This window comes from Lepisma saccharinum, chromosome 21 (genome assembly GCF_977018435.1).
Source record: "Lepisma saccharinum chromosome 21, izLepSacc3.1, whole genome shotgun sequence".
Taxonomy (NCBI): Eukaryota; Metazoa; Arthropoda; class Insecta; order Zygentoma; family Lepismatidae; genus Lepisma; species Lepisma saccharinum.
The window spans coordinates 11,089,188-11,111,547 of NC_139249.1; the positions used below are offsets into that span (position 1 = coordinate 11,089,188).

The 22,360-nt window shown below is 42.5% G+C and overlaps 1 protein-coding gene across 4 annotated transcripts in view; it reads right to left on the minus strand.

Annotated features, from left to right (window-relative positions):
- The window catches only part of sli (slit guidance ligand), a 710,118-nt gene that overhangs the window by 575,149 nt on the left and 112,609 nt on the right, over positions 1-22,360 (minus strand). The window lies entirely within an intron of this gene.

Below are 22,360 nucleotides of genomic sequence, written 5' to 3' on the forward strand. Positions count from 1 at the left end.
TTGAAATTTTTGGGGGGGCGGGGGGAAACGCCATTTTTTAAGAAAAATATTTTTGAGGGGATTTCCCCCTTTCCCCCTCCATATGTACGCCGAATGTGCATAAATTATATATAGTCTGAATCTGTGATTCATTCTGCGTACAAAGGTATATCTTTCATATCTCTAAGGCATTTAGTTTCTGAGCTATAGTCATTTCAAGTTACCGCTGCATTTTGAAGCTTGAATCAGTGGCGTGCCCATCATTCCTTTTGGGGTTACAACTCAAGTTACATTGGTCATACGACAATGATGCAAATATTTTTGTGTTCCTTACATGCCAGCGATAATTTCTATGTGCATTTTCAACTTTTCATATCCTCTTTTTTCGGGGGGGGGGGGCGGGGGGGGCGAAACCCCATTTTTTTAAAAAAGTATTTTCAGTGGATTTCCCCTCTTTCCCCCTCCATATATACGCCGAAGGTGCATAAATTATATATCGTCTGAATCTGTGATTCATTCTGCGTACAACGGTATATAGTTCATATCTCCAGGGCAAATAGTCTCCGAGCTAAAGTCATTTCAAGGTACCGCTGCATTTTGAAGCTTGAATCAGTGGCGTGCCGACCATTCCTTTTTGGGATGTACAACTCAAGTTACATTGGTCATATGATAATAATGCAAATATTTTTGTGTTCCTTACATGCCAGCGATAATTTCTATGTGCATTTTGAACTTTTCATATCCTTTTTTTCGGGGGGACGGGGGGGGGTCGAAACCCCATTTATAAAAAAAGTATTTTCAGGGGATTTCCCCCCTTTCCCCCTCCATATATACGCCGAATTTGCATAAATTTCATATAGTCTGAATCTCTGGTTCATTCCGCGTACAACGGTATATCACTCATCTCTCTAGGGCAATTAGTCTCCGATCTACACTCATTTAATTGAAACTCTGCATTTTGCTCAAAATCGGCTCGGTACCGAGAGGCTTACTTGTGAAAATAGCCTTGGGACTCAAAAGGTTAATGAGTGTATTCAGAACCATGGATTCGTCAAGAAGTTGTGGATAAATTGGTAACAGTATGGTATAGTGAAAACACATTTCTTCAAATTTACAGGAGGAACTACTTACGGAACCGAGTTTCTGTAGACTTTTGGAAGCTCGTGGAATTGTTTTCTCCCTTCGTTCAACTTATTCGGCCGGTAAATCATGTATTTTTAGACATAAATGTATCTCCGATGCACGATAGCTCTTGCCACCATTACCATCGACTACGTGAATCAAATGTTCCGTGCGTTCGATTATGTAACCCCCTCTTAGTGTAGCAACCACGCGGCAGTTTTACAAGATGACGTGTGAAGATTGCATTGTAATTTTTTTTTCCAATTTACATTTCTATGTTTGCCTAACCTAACCTTCCGTGAATGATTTGTGGATCAATTTTCGCTTAAAAACATCCTGTGAATAGTTTGTGCGGCATTTTTCGGTTAATAAGTTTGGAAACACTGCGTATCAGCTGACGATAGACAACGTGAATCAAGATTTACCCACCATATTGTGTGTAACGAAAGCGAATTGGCAACGAACAATAAATACTTGTAATGTGAAAAATTACGCTTTTTTTTCGTGTAAGTAAGTAAGTACAAATGTAAATAATTAGGAAATAAACGAGTGAAATGTGTTTTCACTATACAGGGTGTACAAAAAGTCCCTTTACCCCCCCCCCCCCTTTGAATTGTACACAAACCTGCAAAATGTTATTTTAACAGCATGCATATGAGGACCTGTGTGCACACCGACATTTTCATGGCACAGAATTATTCGCCTCCAGGTGCGATATGAAATCCTCCGTAACATAAGATGTCAGATCTGGATTTCAGGTGGCCATTTTAAGAGAATACCTCAATGATGTGTTCAGAGACAAATGGATTGGACGAGGATCGCCCAATTTACCAGCACCTCTAAAATGGCCAACCCAAAGTCCAAATCTGACATCTTGTGATATTGCGCTATGGGTACACATCAAACAGAAAGTTGCCCATAATCGTTATCAGACAACTGGGGAACTTCAAGAAGCTGTTCGCAGTGCGTTTGCTTCCATCACGCCAGCCATGTTACGGAGGATTTAACATCACACCTGGAAGCGAATAATACTGTGCCATGAAAATGGCGGTGTGCACACAGATCCTCTGGAGTAAATGGTGGTCATTGGTCTGATTTAATGGTATACCATCCTCTCATCATACGCATGCTGTTAAAATAACATTTTGCAGGTTTGTCTACAATTCAAAGGAGGGGGGTAATGGGACTTTTGGTACACCCTGTACCATACTGTTACATATAAATTTAACTGAAATGTTATTATGAAATTGTATTTTTCTCAGTTATTAAGAATCAATTACCGTGCTAAAAAGGTTTAAACTAGTGGTAAAACTGTCTGCCATTGTGATCTTGGTGATAAACAAGAACTTAATGAGCTTGTTTTGCCATCTGTCGACAAAAAAAAAAAAGAATCACGTTTGATATTCTTGTAGCGCAATTCAATCGCAATGAAGAGTTTGTCTGAAAGGGGGTCTAAAACTTATAATAGCATCAATTAAGTTGTTCTTATGACAATGGTGGTCATAATTTCGGTGCCCAAACGAAAGCAGGACACGACGGTAAGATGGCGCATTGGAACCTTGCCTTTGTAGCATTCCGCCCCTGAATTTAGATATGCGCAATCTCTGGTAGTTTGACCTTGTTGTCATGATTTCATACAATAAAGATTAAGACAAGCAAGCAGATAATTCATATCTTTAAAAGAAATGTCCAGTTTAGTTTTCAAAAAAAAAGTATTGACGGTTTATGAGCATTGCGCTAAGAGATGGTGCCTTCGAATACATACAGGGTGGGAAATAACCTTTTGCTAGGGGTCTGCAGGAAAAAGTAACAACAATTAAGAAATTATGGTAATACCAAATGTTTACTACGACAATTGTGGTTACAAAAACAAAATTAAAAGTCAGTTCACGCAAACCACCTTGCTTCAAGGCAAATGCCAAAACCAAGACCTTCTTCGGCAAAGTGGCATTGACTTCTTCAGCAGTTCTGAATGGCCGGGTGCATCACCGGACCTGAATGCAGCGGAGCACTTTGGGGCTACTCTAAAGGACGCAGTTGAGTCCTTGATGATAGTGGAACGCGGACCGGACCGCTATTCCCGGCCAACACTCCTTGCACATCTCGAACAAGTCCTCCGTGACATGGAATGGAATACGGACTGTTTGCGAATCTTCTGAGCTCCTACCCTGATCGTCTTCGTGCTGTGAGAGAAGCAAACTGCGGACATACTAACTTTTAATTTTGTTTTTGTAACCACAATTGTCGTAGTAAACATTTGGTATTACCATAATTTCTTAATTGTTGTTACTTTTTACTGTGGACCCCTAGCAAAAGGTTATTTCCCACCCTGTACACGGTAATGTACTTTTTAAGGCCTTGCAATGTTCACAAAAGTAGTTGAGCAGGAACGGGAAAGGAGACACGCCTAAAAGGCAATCGCCTTCTACGACCCTATTCCTTCTTATTATATCTTCTCCACTAATGCAGAAAACCTGTTGGCTCTCAAGGATTGTGCATGGGCTTTAATTTATGAGGTTTTCGCATGCTCCGAGACCGAAGATATAATGTACATGTTCCTGGTTCTCTGGGTTTTGCATGCATCTAGTACTTTCGTCTCGCTTTCAAAGCTGTTTCAGAGAGGAAGAGTAGAGTGTGAATATATTGTCACATTGGGTCAGATTTCGGGCGAACATTTACGTAGCCGTACACAGCAGAACGAACAATTTCCGTGCCGAAAAGATTCTGCAACTAACCAACCTTACTCAGCTGAGACAACAGTCTGTCTTTACATGTATATAGAAGTATTCACAAGAAACGTACGTAGTTTAGATGGGCGTTAAGCTTGAACTTGGCAATACGTAGACATTTGGTCAAGTTTTCTTTGTTATTATTTCGATAACTCTTTCTGTGCACGAGTTTAGATTTTCTTAGAATGCCAATATAGTAAGTGTTTCTAACTTATGCATGTTTAAATGTTATCATGAGATCTAATAACCTAGATTGGAAATAACGTTCTAAGGTACAGTAAAACCTCGTTAATTCGGACCCCGATAAGCCGGACTTCGCTTAATCCGTACATGGAAAAAAAAGCAGAAAGCAAGGTTTTAAATGTGGCTATCGCGTATGTACGTACTGCATTGTATGTACGGTACAATTGTTTTACATTTTACTGTCTGTACTGTATAGTGTATCTAGGCCTATGCCCTTTAAACACCATGATAAACGTGTTTGTTGCTATAAACCGAGTTTTAATGCACTTTCTACTGTTCTTTTAAGTTATTTCAGTTAATCCGGACTTTCGTTAAACCGGTCATCATTAGTCCGCATTTATGAGGTTTTACTGTATTTAGAACTACAAGGCAACACTTTAGTTTACTGACTGGTAACATACATTCAAATTTGGCTCCCCACCAAAGGAACTTACCTCTCAAAATGAAAACTCAAATATAACCCCCCCCCCAAAAAAAAGCAAAAAGCTTAATTCGCACAGTGCTGTGTACATACAATATGTATTAAGAAATCACTCCTAGATGGCACTTCAGAGGTAGAGCAAATCCTGGTAATAATGTGGTTGAATGCTAACCAGGCTTTAACTATGTCGGATCGTTTATATTACCATTATTTTTGCCCCTTTATAGTCTCCGATATGAGTGCAGGAATAACAATTCATTGAAATTAGTGACATCTAAGTCCTCATCTTATACTTCAATATCATAAATTTTCCCAATAATAAAATACTTTCATCTCTGCATCTCCTGTCCTCTGCATTTACAGACTCCTCATCGGCACAATTTAGCGAATGATTTCAATTATCTTTGCACAGTGGCGGTGATTGGGTTCCAAAACTAGGGGTACAAGGTGCCAAAACTTGGGGGGGGGAGATAAGGTTTAGCATAGTTATGAGGCAAAAGTGGCAAAAAGTGGGGGGCAACTGCCCCCCGTAATCGCTGCCACTGTTTACAAAATTGTCAATGGCAAAATCCACTGAAACACGCTGCTCCAGGAATTCCAATTTCGAGTGCCTATGCGCACAACACGTAATACAAAACTGTTTTACACAGAAAAGCCTAGACTGGAAATTCAAAAAAGATCGCTCTTACAGACTTCCAACGCAATATAATGACCTCACATCAAGTGTTGATGTATTTTCAACACAGTACGTCTTCCAGTCTTCCATCAGAACATATGTTGCTCCTTTTTGTTATTTTTATTGTTTATGATTTCAGTGTAAAATGTGCTGAATCTGAAATTCTCTCAAATAAAAAAAATGACCTCACATGGAGTAGATACCCTCGATACAACCTCTCTCTATTCTCTGTTACATCTAGTCATATTAAATATGAGATATAAGTAATTCTTATAGTCATACGAATCGACTATGGCTATATTTGTTCGTATCGCATCGAAAATCACATCACACATCGTCTCGTCCCTGTTCTCACGTCACGTCACGGATCATTACGCATCACAGATCTTGCGCTTTCATCTCAGTCTACGTGAACGACCGTTAATACGATTCCAGATGATGCCCATCTCATAATTGGTTGGATTGGCTGAACGCGGGGGAGGGACTGTATTCGCACATGAACATGAAGCCTTTGAAGAGCTCCAACACAAGATGCAGTGTAAACAGGCCCCGGAGCCTGCTACAACCCAATGCCAATTGAAAATCCTTGTTACATATAACTGTTCCAGCGCTCCAGTCGTACTCATGGTAATAATGAAATAGCACACCACTTTCTTCAATTCGAGTACTAGTACAGATTATCTAATTAAATATTTATTATTGCTCTCACAGTCTCCGAAAGCTCCCTCCGCTGCCCTCAAAAACTTCCTCCGCTGCCACTGCTCTCGAAAACTTCCTCCGCTGCCACTGCTCTCGAAAACTTCCTCCGCTGCCACTGCTCTCGAAAACTTCCTCCGCTGCCACTGCTCTCGAAAACTTCCTCCGCTGCCACTGACCTCGAAAACTTCCTCCGCTGCCCCTGACCTCGAAAACTTCCTCCGCTGCCCCTGACCTCGAAAACTTCCTCCGCTGCCCTGCTCTCGAAATCTTCCTCCGCTGCCACTGCTCTCGAAAACTTCCTCCGCTGCCACTGCTCTCGAAAACTTCCTCCGCTGCCACTGCTCTCGAAAACTTCCTCCGCTGCCACTGCTCTCGAAAACTTCCTCCGCTGCCACTGCTCTCGAAAACTTCCTCCGCTGCCACTGCTCTCGAAAACTTCCTCCGCTGCCACTGCTCTCGAAAACTTCCTCCGCTGCCACTGCTCTCGAAAACTTCCTCCGCTGCCACTGCTCTCGAAATCTTCCTCCGCTGCCACTGCTCTCGAAATCTTCCTCCGCTGCCACTGCTCTCGAAATCTTCCTCCGCTGCCACTGCTCTCGAAAACTTCCTCCGCTGCCACTGCTCTCGAAAACTTCCTCCGCTGCACTGCTCTCGAAAACTTCCTCCGCTGCCCCTGACCTCGAAAACTTCCTCCGCTGCCACTGCTCTCGAAAACTTCCTCCGCTGCCCCTGACCTCGAAAACTTCCTCCGCTGCCCCTGACCTCGAAAACATCCTCCGCTGCCCCTGACCTCGAAAACATCCTCCGCTGCCACTGCTCTCGAAAACTTCCTCCGCTGCCACTGCTCTCGAAAACTTCCTCCGCTGCCACTGCTCTCGAAAACTTCCTCCGCTGCCACTGCTCTCGAAAACTTCCTCCGCTGCCCCTGACCTCGAAAACTTCCTCCGCTGCCCCTGACCTCGAAAACTTCCTCCGCTGCCCCTGACCTCGAAAACTTCCTCCGCTGCCCCTGACCTCGAAAACTTCCTCCGCTGCCCCTGACCTCGAAAACTTCCTCCGCTGCCCCTGACCTCGAAAACTTCCTCCGCTGCCCCTGACCTCGAAAACTTCCTCCGCTGCCCCTGACCTCGAAAACATCCTCCGCTGCCACTGCTCTCGAAAACTTCCTCGGCTGCCACTGCTCTCGAAAACTTCCTCGGCTGCCACTGCTCTCGAAAACTTCCTCCGCTGCCACTGCCCTCGAAAACTTCCTCTGCTGCCACTGCCCTCGAAATCTTCATCTGCTGCCACTGCCCTCGAAAACTTCATCTGCTGCCACTGCCCTCGAAAACATCCTCTGCTGCCACTGCTCTCCAAAACTTCCTCTGCTGCCACTGCTCTCCAAAACTTCCTCTGCTGCCACTGCTCTCCAAAACTTCCTCTGCTGCCACTGCTCTCCAAAACTTCCTCTGCTGCCACTGCTCTCAAAAACTTCCTCTGCTGCCACTGCTCTCCAAAACTTCCTCTGCTGCCACTGCTCTCAAAAACTTCCTCTGCTGCCACTGCTCTCAAAAACTTCCTCTGCTGCCACTGCTCTCAAAAACTTCCTCTGCTGCCACTGCTCTCAAAAACTTCCTCTGCTGCCACTGCTCTCAAAAACTTCCTCTGCTGCCACTGCTCTCAAAAACTTCCTCTGCTGCCACTGCTCTCAAAAACTTCCTCTGCTGCCACTGCTCTCAAAAACTTCCTCTGCTGCCACTGCTCTCAAAAACTTCCTCTGCTGCCACTGCTCTCAAAAACTTCCTCTGCTGCCACAGCTCTCAAAAACTTCCTCGGCTGCCACTGCTCTCAAAAACTTCCTCTGCTGCCACAGCTCTCAAAAACTTCCTCGGCTGCCACAGCTCTCAAAAACTTCCTCGGCTGCCACAGCTCTCAAAAACTTCCTCTGCTGTCACCGTCCTGAAAAACTTCCTCTGCTGTCACAGTCCTGAAAACTTCCTGTGCTGTCACTACCCTGAAATCTGCTGCCTCTGTTGTGACTTCCTCGGGAAACTTCCTTTGTTCTTACTGTCGTAGTAAAGTCCAAGTGAAACAACAAACGAGAAATTCTATGACCTTTTGTCAACAACAAAGCAACTTTTTCGAAATGTTTCAATACAACCGAGTTGAAAATGATCCATAAATAAATTTTAATATTACATGAACTCCCAAGTAGCCGAAAGGATTAGCGCTCTCGTATTTGGTACGTGTAGCCGGGTTCGATAACCGGGGGGAATTCCAAAAACGTGAGGACCAATAGGAAGTTACGATACCAGACTCCGGTCCCGAAAACCAGAAAAAAGCGGCAATGTTACTCGATGCACAGACTACGCAAAAGCTAATTAGTAGGGCCCAGCCCTCAGAGAGCTGTTGCACTACATGTACATTTTATGGATTGATGACGTAGGGAAATATTAGTTGCAAGAGGGAAATTTTAACCCTAAATGGGGTTAGCAACACTACGCCGACGTACCTAATCCTCTTTAGTTGCTCGCCAGTTCGACCATCTCCTACCGTTTCCTTTTTTTCCATCGGCCTCCCCCTCTTGAGTCTGTATTCCAACCGATAGAAATCGAATCACGCAAAAGACGAGACGTGTATGCGGAGAGACAAACTTCACGCACGTGCGTCGGTACGCACGAATCGGATACGCACACGCACGCACAAGAGTTGTTGAGGGAAGATCGTGTTGCGTTGTTGATGTCGGTTGTAACTTGTAACTATGCAATGAGGAAATTCGAGGGGGGAGAAAAAGTGAGGGAAATGCGATTAGGGATTATGGGCAGTGGCGTGCCCGGGAGAAGGGGCACACACACACACTCTCGGCTCAACTTTGTTAAAACAAAGAACACTGGATATATAAAAATATGGTAACATACAGGACTAACTTCAAAAATTCCTAAGTACAGGGTGAGGGAAGATTTAAAAAATTCACAACAAATAGAGAGAGCAAATACTGTCTGGCTGCCTTAGCCGAGACCATGGACTGAAGTGCGCATGCGCCAACCGGACGCGTTCAGTGGCTAAATAGGGATGACGTAGCTTTGGACTGGAAGCGGGTTCTTTGAAAATCATCTGCTGTAGAAACAGCAATGAAGTTTCAACGTAGTAACAGCCAAAATACATACGGAGATGCTTACGAATTATGTAAGGGTTAGGTAAGCATATACTACATCAGCAAACAGAACATATCAGGAAAGTATTCGTATCGTCACATTAGTAGGTAAACTTGTTTGTAAAGCAGTAACTTCATTTTAGATCATTCAATTAAATTGATCTTCTTAGTAAATATTATAATTAGCATAAATGTAAACAACATTAATCAGGATAGTATTTAATAATAATAATATTGTTGTATATAGTATTATAAGTATAAATTTAGTAACTGAATGGCTTGTGATATTTTCTAGCAAAACGAGGGTGTTTTGTAGAATGTGCAACAGGGGCCAAAACGTCCCAATTTTCCTCATTACACTTCGAAACGGTTTGTTGCCAATTGTAAGAGCCATCACAAACACAACACAGAAAGCGGTAATAAACATAACAAGCAAACCCCCACAAGCGAAATACCACAGTGTAGTTCGGCGAGTGCTTCTCCCTGCTTCCCCTCTCGCGTTTGGAATCGTCCTTTCCAGGTAGTTTCGTCTTCCTTGGCCCGACTGTATTAGTTACGTTTTTAACATGAATGTACTGTACATGAGTTGAAATTACTAGTGTACCTGAAAAATGTTCATTTTTTGAATATGGTGTCAGTAAGATGGCGTCCTTGGTTTTGCACACATTTTTCCTGCCTACCCTCGATGACTCTGGCCCAAATGAAGAAACACTCTTCCAGCAAGATGGTGCAACTAGTCATACTGCTAGTGTCTATGCAGTGGCGGCGATTAGGAGGGGCGAGGGGGGCAGTTGCCCCTCCACTTTTTCCACTTTTGCCTCAGCACTATGCTAAACCTTATCTGCAAAGGGAAATATACTGTCTTTGCCCCCCCCAGTTAGTTTTGGCACCTTCCCCCGGTTTTGGAACCCAATCGCCGCCACTGTGTCTATGGATGTGCTTAGACTCGCATTTCCTGGTCGCCTCATCAGCAGATTTGGCGATATTCCGTGGCCTGCCCGTTCACCCAACTTGGCAGCTCCTGACTTCTTTCTTTGGGGTTACCTCAAATCAAAAGTAATCAAGGACAACCCTCCAAGAACCAGGGATGATTTGAAGGAGCGAATCCGGCAAGAGATCCACAACATTCCGTTGGAGATGCTACGCAATGTCATGGGCGGATTTACTCTGAGACTTCGACAATGTGTGCAACACCAAGGACACAGTCTTACTGAAACCATATTCAATAAATGAACATTTTTCAGGTACACTAGTAATTTCAACTCATGTACAGTACATTCATGTTCATAAAATAAATATTTGCTCTCTCTATTTTTTGTGATTTTTTTAAATCTTCCTGTTTGACTGTCTAACCCTATACTGAAAAAACACGTTTAGTTAGGATCTTTGCGCTGCCCCCTTAAAAAATGTCAGGTTTATGAAAATTTGCAAGTTAATTGCACTTTTTTTAAGCTCTTGGAACGTTAGGAGCAACGTAAGGAGTAATTTTTACGATTTTGCAAATATAACAGTTATCAAAATAGTCCTGGGTGATATTTTTATGGTGTTGAAAACTTTTTGATTCTGCCCCCCCCCCCCCCCGCCCCAAAGTTAAGCCAAAGTTCGATTCTGCGATTCAAAGTTAGGTCCCAAGTTACACCTATGCTCTTTGGTAAACAAAAACATAATCTTGGTAGGCAATGGCGTGTCCAAGGGGGTTGGTGTGGGTCAATACCCCCTTTGGCCCACTATTCCTAAAAAAAAAATTCAAAGGCAGGAAATTATTTCAAAATGGGGGACTGAATACTAAAACAAATGTATAAATACCCCTACCGCTTTCGAAAATCCTGGGATTAACTAAATTTGGTAATTTTGACCAAAAGTTTTGGTAACTCCAAACTAATGCGAACAATTACTAAAATAATTTTGTTCTGGTAAACAATTATTTGTGTCGATTTACGTAAAGATTTGGTTGCCACAAACTATTTTATTGGTTAATCCAAACGAACTTCTTTCTCTATGATACTGTCTGTAATTGTGTCCGCAATTTGAGACAGTGTGTCCTACTTCTCTGCATATAAGTACATGTACATTGACACTAGTTTTGATATTAATACCGAATTGCATTGTTCAACACCACTTCTGGTGGCAACTCTAACAATTTTGTTTTCAGTGTAACCCAACCTTTACGAAAATCCTCAGCAGGCCACTGTTTGAGAGTAGTCGGGGGAAGCGGGGGGGAACGGGTAACTGGAAATATTTTTATGGCTCGGATATGTAACTAGAGGTGCGAATCCGTTTGTGTTTTGTTCCAAATATCACGGAAATGTTCATTTGCCTCAAGCTAAACGTGATCACAGAATCGAATGCTTTAGTGAAGTCTTCCTTTTTTAAAAAAAAGGAAAATGGTGAGAAATAAGACAATTTTTTTGTTCTTGACTCCTGACACGAATTCAATGCTGACAGATTTGCTGCTAACAAGGCGTCCTCCCATAATTCCTTGCGTGACATGCAAGACTAATTGCAGTAACATGTTACCGCGCGGGCAGAAATTATAGCTTTTAAAGAAAGGTGTGTGTGTTTTTTTTTCCTCCAAAGGCAGAAAGACGTGTGAAAAGAGCGCCGTTCACAGGAACAGAATCTCACTCACATTCACGCGAAGATCAGACTTGTTAGAAAAATGCCAAAGGGGGAGGTTGCAGTCATTCAACGCGTTGAGACGCCTACAAGATACCATTCCCAGTTCATCTTCTTTCCTCTTTTTTTCGTTCTTTACTTTCAAGGTCAGTAGGCGACCTTACAATTTCAGAACCTTTTAAGCTACGCTGCATAGCTTGGTTTGAAACAGTCTGCGTAAAGAGATGCTGCGCTTCTACAACAGGAAACAAATCTTGAAATTATACAGGGTGCCCCAAAAGTAATGAACAAATTTAATCCTTGCATAGCTTCCGAAGACATTCTTTGCATTTCATTTCAGGGTAGTGAACTCATTGCTCGATTTAGTTTATTTTAATTCCCTTTCCTGCCATTTTTAGCTCATCGCCATGGTGTCCCGACAGAACGTACCGGCGACAAAACGTACCACTAGGGTTTTCGCGACGAAACGTACCACCGAGATAAACACCTACCTTCAAGATATTTACTCCGCGACAAAACGTACCACTTAAAGGAAAACGCTTGAACTTAAAATCAAGAGAGAATAAAGTGGTTAGTGGCCCGTCGAGTGATCACGTTTGTGGAGTCCCGAATGATACTCAGTTAGATGTGAAGAAGCGTGTGCAAGAGGCGAAGAAAAGGGTTCGAGAGGAAGACACGCCAATTACCAAGATTTACAACGATACTCTAGGCAACCTACACGACAGTGGCGTACACTGAGTCCAAGATCTGGGCTATCTCACTGCCACGTGGTCCTAGGCTATGAATTGAAATCAGGTTTGCCAACTCGTAGGAAATCAGGTTTGCCAACTCGTAGGAAATCAGGTTTGCCAACTCGTAGGAAATCAGGTTTGCCAACTCGTAGGAAATCAGGTTTGCCAACTCGTAGGAAATCAGGTTTGCCAACTCGTAGGAAATCAGGTTTGCCAACTCGTAGGAAATCGGGCAGCCAACTCGTAGGAAATCGGGCAGCCAACTCGTAGGAAATCGGGCAGCCAACTCGTAGGAAATCGGGCAGCCAACTCGTAGGAAATCGGGCAGCCAACTCGTAGGAAATCGGGCAGCCAACTCGTAGGAAATCGGGCAGCCAACTCGTAGGAAATCGGGCAGCCAACTCGTAGGAAATCGGGCAGCCAACTCGTAGGAAAACGGGCAGCCAACTCGTAGGAAAACGGGCAGCCAACTCGTAGGAAAACGGGCAGCCAACTCGTAGGAAAACGGGCAGCCAACTCGTAGGAAAACGGGCAGCCAACTCGTAGGAAAACGGGCAGCCAACTCGTAGGAAAACGGGCAGCCAACTCGTAGGAAAACGGGCAGCCAACACGTAGGAAATCGGGCAGCCAACACGTAGGAAAACGGGCAGCCAACACGTAGGAAATCGGGCAGCCAACACGTAGGAAATCGGGCAGCCAACACGTAGGAAATCGGGCAGCCAACACGTAGGAAATCAGGCAGCCAACCCGTAGGAAATCAGGCAGCCAACCCGTAGGAAATCAGGCAGCCAACCCGTAGGAAATCAGGCAGCCAACCCGTAGGAAATCACGTTGCCAACCCGTAGGAAATCAGGTTGCCAACTCCAGAATCACCTTCGTCATCTCACTGATATGAATAATTTTGTTTACATTTTCTGATCAATTTTCCTTCTGTATTATATTCTCTAGACTCCAGGCTTCGCAGGTAGCCTAACTAGCCTAGAATATACGCTCCTGCTACACGATAAAGGTTAGGTTAGGTTAGGATAGGTTAGAACTGACAACTAAAACGAAAATCGAAAAAAAGACGAAAAGATAAAATGTGGACGACAGCTTAACCACAGCTGATTTCAAAAACGCCAAAATAGCTATGTATGCATTATATAGTAATTTTACCAGTCCAAAGCGTGGATAAAGTGAGATGGAAATCAGCAAAACCATCAAGTGGTACGTTTTGTCGCATCGCAAATATTTTTAGACTCATTAGAAGACCCTTCGCAGGTAGCCGCACAGGTGGTAGGTAAGTTTTGTCGGTGGTACGTTCGGTCGCGTATTCCCTCGCAATGAGTGATGAAACTGATTAGGAGACAGTCACAAAGAACACCTATCGCCAGACAGGTATTCGAACCGGGAACCCCTGGTGTAATAGTGCTCTGTGCTAACCACAAAGGGCGACAATTTTCAAGGTAGTGTTCGGAAGCAGAGTTGCATATCGTTTCCCATACAACACAAATCTCCAATGCACACCCATTGGATATATAAAATGTCCAGATCATATCCATGGACATCAATTAGATATTCGTTCTGCATGGGTTGAATCACCCTCTATTTTAAATAAAACTGCGTTATTTTTATGGCATAGGATTGCGTTTTGTCTCTTTTTCATTGTTACAGGGTGTCCCAAACTAAATGTGCCACTTTTGTTTTGGGTATACTTTTGTTTGGGACACCCTATATAATCGTCGTAAAAAACCTTTTCCTACTCCCAAGAAAATAGGCAATAGTCAGGCTGGAAAGTTCGTACAAACTATGCCTAACAGCTAAACTGCAAGTAAATCTGACAAAAACAAAAATTATGGTGTTCAAGAACGGATATGTATATGGAAAAGACGAAAGGTGGACTTTCAGAGGGCAAGAATTAGAAAGGGTAAAAAGAATAAAATACTTGGGATTAGTTCTCACTATGGCAGGGACATGGACAAGACATATGCAAACGGTACAAGGAAAGGCTGGGGCAATAACAAATGAAATAATGCGGACAGTATGGAAATTGGAGAAATACGATATACATTTTGTGGAAAAACTGTATCGTACATTATTAATAGGGTCAATAGGGTACGGGAGGGAGATATGGGGAGCAAAGGGGGGCGATGCACTAAACAGAATCCAATGCACATTTTACAAGAGGGCTTTGCATATCAGCATGGGCACTGCAAACTGCGGCGTACTACGGGAACTTGGATTGGTAAGGGAGAAAACATGGGGTATGTTGAGAAGGGTTAAATACTGGGCGACATTAATATCGAGAAGGGAGAACTCGGTAAAAGGGCAAGCGCTGATGCAACAGGTACAAGGGGAGGAAATGGGAACATGGGCGAAAGAGATCAGAGGTAAACTATACGAAATTGGACTGGGATGGATCTGGGAGGGGGAACACGTCGACCAGGGGACATTGCAATTAGTGAAACAAAGATTAGAGGATATAGATAGGCAGGAAATAATAGCGGAATGTGAAACCAAGAGATCGCTCGAACTCCAAAGAAGGGGACCGCGGGAATGGGGACAAGTACCGTACATCAAGAAGGTGAGCATGGTGGCAAGAAAGGGGTTGGCATGGATCAGGCTAGGGGGATGGAGACACAACACAGTAAAAAATGAGGAAGGGATATATAAATGTGTATTATGCAATGGTGATGATGGGACAGAACATTTATTCCTATGTCAGGACACGCGCGTTCTGCAGGAGGAGAAGCTACGCAACATCAGCTTAGAAACTATGTTCAAATCAATCGTAGTGCAAAGAAACATGGAACTATTGGAAAAAGTGGGGGTATATTTACAAACAGTTAGGGGGAAAAGAAGTGTTGCACAGAGACGGGATAAGGAAGAAGAATAGTGTTAGTTTAAGTGAGTACATTTAAAACTACCAGAACTGCTATTTAACATCTATATGGAATGTAATGGAAAGTGTAGTCTGTAAGGAAAAGTCATAGTTGTGTAATACAAATAGATGTAGTGCGCACAGCCGATGGCTCGCACATGAGATAAGCAATAAATACTTACTTACTTACTTACTTACTTACTTCTGCAACCGCGATATTTGCAAGCAATGTCCTTTTGTACACAAACGGAAGATCATTTATTGGCGAGAGCTGTACCAGGATAAACCTTCTGGCTTGTAATTGGTCGCCTGTCTCACGTGATAGCCATTACGTCAGACCTTGTGGCGAAAAGCGACTACTGGTGCAGCTAGAGGCGAAATGATTGATACTCTTACGAAAACACACACACGCGGTTGCTGGAAGAGGGCCAGAACGGCGACCACTCTCGGCAGAGGGTGCCGGGAAGGCATTTAGACAATTCGCCACACCCAACACCATCAACGGGGGAGCCGTTGCGAGGAAACTCCTGCCAGAAATTACCACGGTTATTAGACTGAAAGAGTGGCGGCTGCAAGACAAGACGCTATAATTCACCCCCGGAGGTTAGGGGGAGGAAAGGACGGGAGGGGAGTGAAATATATTAAAGGGGAGACGAATCCTGGCCGATCTGCGGTTGCTATTTCTTTTGCAGGCCTATTAGTAGCGTGTCTGTCGTCAGTTGCAACGCGCTCATGTGCTGCCAGTTGTAACGCATCTGCTCGTCTGCTAACGCCTCGACAAAACTTGACGACTGACGGAGAAAAAAAAAGTAAGTGTGTATCCGCATTACAGAAACGTCAATGCGAGCTTCATTTTGGTGATACCTTTTTTCCTGGACAGAATTACAATTCAAAACTCTGTACTCTCTCCAATGTAGTGGACCCTGTGGCAGAGTGGTTAGCACATCGCGCTGCGACGCCAAGGGTCCCGGGTTCGAATCCCGCTCGGGCTTGGTTGTTTGTGAATGTCCATGCATTAATTTCATCACTCATCCCCATCTTCGCAATTTAGCCAAGAGGCACAAAACGCGAAGTAAAATAACTAAATCAATCAATCTCTCCACTGTAAACATGGTGTCAACGTTCCCCGGTTTATTCTCAATTGTTCTACTTACTTTTATTCCTCGAAGGCGAGTATGAGACTTATCAGCCTAATTTGAAGCCCCAGGTTGTGGGAAATCAGGTAAGGATATGTTTACGTAAACCTTACTAACTCTCGCACACAAAAAGTATATTTAGATGTCAGTTAATGTTAATATATTACACTTGCACTCGCAATTAAACTCTTTATTACAAACAAAATTGTATTAAGATCATAATTGTTCTTGACTACACAAATTAACACATTCATATTTCCAAAACCACTTCCATCATCCAGCAACATTCATAATATCTCTCACCTCACAACCCCACAATCAAATGTTTTAAGGTTAGTCCATAACCATAACAGACTACTCAATTGAACAAAACAAATTACGTCATCCTAGACATTTAACATATTAAACACTTAAAATGATACAATAAGTGGGTGCGTATCAACCTTAAACTCAAAATTAAAAAAAGGGGTGTATTTTGAGTTTTTAGTCCACTTTAAGCGCATTTATTTTATCGTTTATTTGCCACTTTTCGCAAATCGCGAAGGTGAGGGTGAATGGTAAGATGAAGTGGGTGAATGTATAAGTTAATGCTCTGTATCGACGGTTCTAATCCTTTCACTACAGACTTCCTCATAGGTTTCCACAGAAAATATGTCTGGGTGTGGTGGGAGGTTCAAAACGGAAAAGTTCTGTACTTTAGCAGGATTACGCATCTTCAAGAGACGAAAACCTTTTAAGAGAGGGTTGAAAACACACAGACACAGACAGACAGAGGTGAAGAATGAATTAATTTGGTTCATTTTAATCGCCTTTGGGTCAGTTTTGGCTAATTCCGAAGATGGGGATGACGGATGATATGATGAAACTCACAAAGAGCCATGCCCAGTTCGGGACTTGAACCCGGGACCCCTAGCGTCGTACCGCGATGTGCCACGGAAGCCGGCTGTGAGAAATGAAACGAGAGAGAGAGATATCAAACGCACCGATCCCAGTAGATTATACTGGCTGTAAAGCGCCAGAGCTTCGTTAGTCTGCAAAATGCAGCTCAGTTGTACTACGTTGAACACAGGTAGATATTCGGGTGTCTTCTTAAAGTGAACACAATAGTCACAATTGCCATCAATACCGACAGGTACTTTTTCAGTACTCTTTCCAAGATACTCTCCACATTATGCTCAAATAGATTAATCGGGACTATATCTACAACTTAAAATTGGATCCAACCACTATGTGCCTCAACCTGGTACCGAACTCGGGACCCCTTGATTACAAGGCGATGGCGTTACCACTACGCCATCGGAGAAGTCTTTTTGTTGTTATATATACTCGTATCGAAGCTTGGCATGTTACAGGGTTTTCAATTTACTCAATTCAGTGTAGTTATCCAGTACTTTATATGGAACAGCACATCAAAGTTAAGAGGGACAATTACACAAGAAATGTTCATTTTTCGTTTTTGAAGCCAGAGATTTCCAGAAGGAACGAGAGTGGAAGATATGGAAATGGTGAACGCTCGAAACGATGTACAGAAGAGTTTGGTGGTGAGCATCATCAATTTGCTAACTTGGACTATATGGAATTACCTTCTGTGGCTCACAATGAAGAAATGGAGCAGCAGAGACAAGAAGGTATGCAGGGCCTGGAGAAGCCAGGATGTTCGAAACAAGAGTCCACTGCAGCAGCATCATTTCCACGAAGGTCTGCAAGGATACATAAACCACCTTGCAGATATGAACCAGTTTAGAATGGTTATAATTGTTGTTATTATTATGTTTCATTTTGCAACCAAGGGGAATATTGTTATACAGGGTGTCATTTTAATGGCGCCCACGGACCACAGATTCGTATAGAGGACATCAAAACAAACAACTTTTCTCCGTAACATTATTCTCGTTGGTGCGTCGATTCGACGCTATAGCCGTCCAAAAAATACCGTTTTGCCGCCTGGATGCTGGCAACCCAACACAACATTTGATCGTATCTGTGACGTCATTTCCCGCGGCGAAACAGCGCACGGTAGGGTTGCAAGGAACTCACAAATTATCTTCAAAATGACAAACTACCAACCACATTATTAGCTGTAAAACGAAGCGAGAAACGCCTTCAGTAGACCGAACATCATAGCCTACCAGCCAGAAGATCAGCAGTCATCTTAGTGGAAGGCAGAAGTGAACCAAGGATATGAGAAATTGTAAAGAACTGATTCAAAATGAAGTGTCAATATCGGATTTTGTCTCAGCGTACATGTCAAATATCAACAACAATAAATTTTATTGGACTTACAACTTACGTGTGGCTGTTTACGCCCATCTACATGTCAAATATTTGCAAATCTCGTTGCAAGATTGATATCTACAGGATTGTGTCCAGATGCCTTGTGGTACTTTTGTGCTGATAACGGAAGTGTCCGAGGTTCACGTTGTTACATTACTGCTAAAACACGTACAACCATAGTAACAATCTAATGATGAATCAGTAGCGAATATACTGCCCTGTTCACAGCTGCAAACTATTACATGTGTATCCGGTGCATAGATAAGCACAGTCGTCGGAGAGCTTGTATTACTATTACTTATATCCCTGTATTTTCAACCATTCTTGCCGCTTGCCTCATAATGCCCTGAATATACATTATATTATGTGTTGCTTACTTTTGGAATTCTGAGTTCTTTCATTTCTATTTTGTCATCTGTTCAGTGTGTCACAGACAACTAGTATCAGAAGGACGAAGTGAATAGACTAAATTGTAGATGCCAACTTGGTAACTACATTTGCAAATATTTGACATGTAAGCTGAGACAAAATTTGATATGACCACTTCCACTTGAATTATATTTTCTTTCTACCATTTTTCGGATCATTTGTTTACTTCCTGTTAGGTTACAGAACGTGTTTTCTCATTTTGTTCTACGGTACATAATGTGGCTGATTTAAGCTATGTCATTTTTCACAAAATGTGTATATTCCTGGCAACCCTGGAAACCATCGCTTCAAGACGGGATATGACGTCACAAATGCAATCAAATGTTGTATGTGGTTGCCAGCATTCAGGCGGCAAAACAGGCTTTTTTGAACGACTGTAGCGCCGAAACGATGCTCCAACGAGAAAAACGTTACTAAGAAAAGTGGTTTGTTTTGATGTCCTCTATACGTTTCCGTGGTCCGTGGGCGCCATTAAAATGACACCCTGTATATTAGTGGAAGTTTAGTTATGAAGCCATGGGCTGAAACAGCCATAAATTTCAAATGATATATATATTGTTGTTATAGTTACTTGTTGTTGATTTTATACATGTGTTAGGGAGTTAATATAAAAATGTTCGAACCCAAGTGTTTCATTGAATAAGTTCTTCGAATCAATACACGATAAGCCCCATCCCGCCAAAAAAGATCCTTCGGCTACGCCCCTGTTTAAAGCATCTTTGAAATTGGACAACAAACAACAAGCGCTTTGTGTCTTTTGCATTTCCCTCCCCCTCTTCTGCTCCCACCCCCTTCCCTCTGACTCCAGAGAGCGTCCTTGTCATGCAAATTGTTCCTGACCACTACAAAACCAATTCGCAATGTTGAGGTTGTTGAAGTGGATTCTCGGAAGGGCCACCGTTTGGGAAGCAACAACGCCCGCCATAAACAGAGAACATTTGGGGGAGCAAGTCAGTACAGTCAACAAAGGCGCTGTTGCCAAATTTCCACTCTCCCTTTCGTTCGGTGACTCGAAATGAACACGCCAACGAATCTTCCTACGTCAAGTAGAGTAAATAACACATTTCACATGGAAATCATTACAACGCAAATAAGTTTTGTGTCGGAACGTGCCAAAATAGTTAAATCTTCTCTACTCAAAAATATACCGCTACTCATCTCCTTGGGGAAAGTCCTCCATCTTGGAAAATGGCGGCCTGACTCTCAAATACTTTCATAATCACTATTAGCAGAGGCAACGGACGGGAAAATAATGCCCAGCAATAATTAGAACGCAAATAGGTTCTGTGCATAAGTGTGTGGAATGGTGTAGTAAATTATACGTAAGGTTTATTTCTTCTTTTCATTGCCTTCACCTTATATCTACATGTAATCTACTTTCTTGAGGCAATATGATTTTCGATCTATCACCGTACTTTAATATATTGAAAAACACTTGAAAATCGATTCGTAATTATAAAACCATGTGAAATGTTGCAAAGACATTGCTCAAAATTATTACTTCTTGCAGAGAAAATTATCATTTCAAATATTAACGTACTTGTGTTGCTCTGCGACATCTATATTTGAATTTCCTAACTAACTGATTGAAAGTTATTTGAATGGGTTTACGGGGAGGGCAATAACGATTTAACAAAATAGTGACGTCAAAAAGTAGTGAGTGGGAATGCAGAGGGGCCTGTAATATTTTCTGGGTGGGGGTGGAGAAGTTATAGTAAGCACGTAAATGTGCGTTGAGTTAAGTTGGTGTTTTAAGTCCACTTTATACACAATAAGGTTAATCGGGACCGGACCTACAGTTTAAAGTGGGATCCGAACCACTATGTGCCTGCACCGGGTATCGAACCCGGACCCCTTGATTAAGAGGCGACGACGATACCACTACGCCATCGACGAGACCAGTAAGCACCTACATAGCAAACAAAAGAGCATTATGTCGTATTCGTGGTGTCGTGACGTGGCATGACGTTATCGAATCTGTAAGCAATCATTGGCAAGAAAGCAACAACCTAACCAGTTCAAAAGTAATGAATTTCATAAAAGCCTACATCACAGATACACTCCTGTTCAGATAAAGTGGCACATACTTAGTAGCGGAACGTAACTAACACGCTCCGCGCCCCCCACAACTTTCAGTTGTGCGCCCCTACTAGTTTTTTCTTTTAAACTCTCTTTTCTAAAATATTAATTCACGTCTACATTTAGCCTATACTAGGTATATATACAAACATGACAATATATATTAATTTGAATCAATGTAAAAACTGGTACGGAAAGTTGACAACAGAGAAACAAATATATATATATATATATATATATATATATATATATATATATATATATATATATATAAATTACATATGAACATACTGTATAGTCAGATTATTTTCGGAACAGCCTCGGTTGACTGCGCAAGTCTAGCTAGTGAGCCTACCGACAGCGAGGAGCGTGAGGAAGAGGGTCAGCGATTGGTGCTGGGTTAGAATGACTTCAGTACCTCGCTTCTTGATTGGCTGCCTCGGGAGTTGTGACTCGCTCCCAAGCTACAAATGCACAATAGTCAGGGATGTTATGGAAATAATCTTACTCTACATGTTAGTACAAAAATTACGATATTGTTCCCATTACCAGTTCTCAGTTAACCTCCTTGTGCTAGTTTGGTCAAATCCAGTTTTCGAGCGTCAGTCCACTTAATTTCACTCTTGTCATTGTCCTTCTCGAGTAATTTTTGATCAATTTTAACTTGGAAAACATCATCTCAGTTGATGATGACGTCACAGATAGGGTCAATTACAGCACATACTCAGTGCATACGTCAGGAATGTTACTAGCCAAAATTTTGTTTTCTCTCAAATAGAATTCTGCAATTTCGCTGATGTTCGAAATGTTAATTCTTTTGATTTTAGTTGTGTCTACATTCCGAAAACAAACAATTTCTGTATCTACAGTGCAAGCAAAATACATATTCATATTTCTCCCAGAAAGTAGTAGCGGATTTCACTGTCTGTCGGTGTGTCTCGTATCGGTATCTAAAGCAAGGTAAAAAGGGTGCATTTTCTTGCCTGTCGTCTACCCTTCGGCGACGAAAACAATGACTTGAACTATTGAGCTAATGAAGGATTTCCTCTAGTCTGGTAATTCACTTTCTACTTTTCTAGTGATTAACATTTTCTGTTTGCAGTTCTAGGAGCATAAAAATAGTGGCGGCAATTAGGGGGGCCAATGGGGCAGTTTCCCCCGCACTATGCTAAACCTAATCTACAAACGGAAATATACTGTCTTCGATACCCCCGGTTTTGGAACCCAATCGCC